Source organism: Aristolochia californica, unplaced genomic scaffold (genome assembly GCF_029961685.1).
Source record: "Aristolochia californica isolate CCGP_79_NKW_82.1479 unplaced genomic scaffold, dmAriCali1.0.hap1 SCAF_3, whole genome shotgun sequence".
In the NCBI taxonomy this organism is placed as follows: domain Eukaryota; kingdom Viridiplantae; phylum Streptophyta; class Magnoliopsida; order Piperales; family Aristolochiaceae; genus Aristolochia; species Aristolochia californica.
The window spans coordinates 34,009,008-34,011,984 of record NW_027181992.1 but is presented as its reverse complement, the minus strand read 5'-3'; positions in this window follow the sequence as shown (position 1 = coordinate 34,011,984).

The window sequence follows — 2,977 nt, the reverse complement described above, 5'->3', positions numbered from 1 at the left end:
AAAATGAACCCCAAAATCCATGTTTGGGAAATTCCACTAGTACAACCCCCTAATAATAGCTTGGTGGAATCTTATAAGAAACGGACTTGTAACTGATCCCAACGTGCTTTAGGTGTGGTGGGTGTGCATGCCACAAGCATGTTGAGGATGCAAGTGGCCAAAAATTAGGGGGGGAGTAGAAAAAGATGAATTCTCAAGTGGTTGGATATTTACCAGAGCCAAACAACCCACTTTTTTGACTATCCTTAAAAATCACAGATTCTTTTTGGAATTATCTCTCCCAGCATTTGTGCATCCCCATTTTGGATGTTCAAATTTTTTATTTTTTTCAGGTCCAAACTTTTGACTCTTATTTTTCCTCGTAAACGAAAAAGATATAAGATCGCAACAAAATGAAAATTTTAGAGTTCATGTGTGCAAAAAAATTTGAAAACTATAATAATGAATAGAAAATTATTTCACGCACTAAAAATGAACCCCAAAATCCATGTTTGGGAAATTCCACTAGTACAACCCCCTAATAATAGCTTGGTGGAATTTTATAGGAAAGGGACTTGTAACTGATCCCAACATGCTTTTAGTGTGGTGGGTGTGCATGCCACAAGCATGTTGAGGATGCAAGTGGCCAAAAATTACGGGGGGGGGGGGGGGGGGGGGGGGGGGTAGAACAAGTTGAATTCTCAAGTGGTTGGATATTTACCAGAGGCAAACAACCCACTTTTTTGCCTATCCGTAAAAATCACAGATACTTTTTGGAATTATCTCTCCCAGCATTTGTGCATCCCCATTTTGGATGGTCAATTTTTTTTTTTTTTTCAGGTCCAAACTTGTGACTCCCATTTTTCCTCGTAAACGAAAAAGATATAAGATCGCAACAAAATGAAAATTTTAGTGTTCATGTGTGCAAAAATATTTGAAAACTATAATAATGAATAGAAAATTATTTCACGCACTAAAAATGAACCCCAAAATCCATGTTTGGGAAATTCCTCTAGTAAAACCCCCTAATAATAGCTTGGTGGAATTTTATAGGAAAAGGACTTGTAATTGATCCCAACATGCTTTATGTGTGGTGGGTGTGCATGCCACAAGCATGTTGAGGATGCAAGTGGCCAAAAATTAGGGAGGGGTAGAAAAAGTTGAATTCTCAAGTGGTTGGATATTTACCAGAGCCAAACAACCCACTTTTTTTCCTATCTTTAAAAATCACAGATACTTTTTGGAATTATCTCTCCAAGCATTTGTGCATCCCCATTTTGGATGTTCAAATTTATTTTTTTTTTTCAGGTCCAAACTTGTGACTCCCATTTTTCCTTGTAAACGAAAAAGATATAAAATGGCAACAAAATGAAAATTTTAGAGTTCATGTGTGCAAAAAAATTTGAAAACTATAATAATGAATAGAAAATTATTTCACGCACTAAAAATGAACCCCAAAATCCATGTTTGGGAAATTCCACTAGTACAACCCCCTAATAATAGCTTGGTGGAATTTTATAGGAAAGGGACTTGTAACTGATCCCAACATGCTTTAAGTGTGGTGGGTGTGCATGCCACAAGCATGTTGAGGATGCAAGTGGCAAAAAATTAGGGGGATAGATAGAAAAAGTTGAATTCTCAAGTGGTTAGATATTTACCAGAGCCAAACAACCCACTTTTTTGCCTATCCTTAAAAATCATAGGTACTTTTTCGAATTATCTCTCCCAGCATTTGCGCATCCCCATTTTGGATGTTCAATTTTTTTTTTTTTTCAGGTCCAAACTTGTGACTCCCATTTTCCTTCGTAAACGAAAAAGATATAAGATCGCAAGAAAATGAAAATTTTAGAGTTCATGTGTGCAAAAAAAATTTGAAAACTATAATAATGAATAGAAAATTATTTCACGCACTAAAAATGAACCCCAAAATCCATGTTTTGGAAACTCCACTAGTACAACCCCCTAATAATAGCTTGGTGGAATTTTATAGGAAAGGGACTTGTAACTGATCCCAACATGCTTTAAGTGTGGTGGATGTGCATGCCACAAGCATGTGGAGGATGGAAGAAGCCAAAAATTAGGGGGGTGGGTGAGGGGGTGGGGTAGAAAAATTTGAATTCTCAAGTGGTTGGATATTTACCAGAGCCAAACAACCCACTTTTTTGCCTATCCTTAAAAATCACAGATACTTTTTGGAATTATCTCTCCCAGCAATTGTGCATCCCCATTTTGGATGTTCAATTTTTTTTTTTTTTCAGGTCCAAATTTGTGACTCCCATTTTTCCTCGTAAACAAAAAAGATATAAGATCGCAACAAAATGAAAATTTTAGTGTTCATCTGTGCAAAAAAATTTGAAAACTATAATAATGAATAGAAAATTATTTCACGCACTAAAAATAAACCCCAAAATCCATGTTTGGGAAATTCCACTAGTACAACCCCCTAATAATAGCTTGGTGGAATTTTATAGGAAAGGGACTTGTAACTGATCCCAACATGTTTTATGTGTGGTGGGTGTGCATCCCAGAAGCATGTTGACGATGCAAGTGGCCAAAAATTAGGGGGGGTAGAAAAAGTTGAATTCTCAAGTGGTTGGATATTTACCAGAGCCAAACAACCCACTTTTTTGCCTATCCTTAAAAATCACAGATACTTTTTGGAATTATCTCTCCCAGCATTTGTGCATCCCCATTTTGGATGTTCAATTTTTTTTTTTTTCTGGTCCAAACTTGTGACACCTATTTTTCCTCTAAACGAAAAAGATATAAGATCACAACAAAATGAAAATTTTAGAGTTCATGTGTGCAAAAAAAATTTGAAAACTATAATAATGAATAGAAAATTATTTCACGCACTAAAAATGAACCCCAAAATCCGTGTTTGGGAAATTCCACTAGTACAACCCCCAAGTAATAGCTTGGTGGTATTTTATAGGAAAGGGACTTGTAACTGATCCCAACATGCTTTAAGTGTGGTGGGTGTGCATGCCAGAAGCAT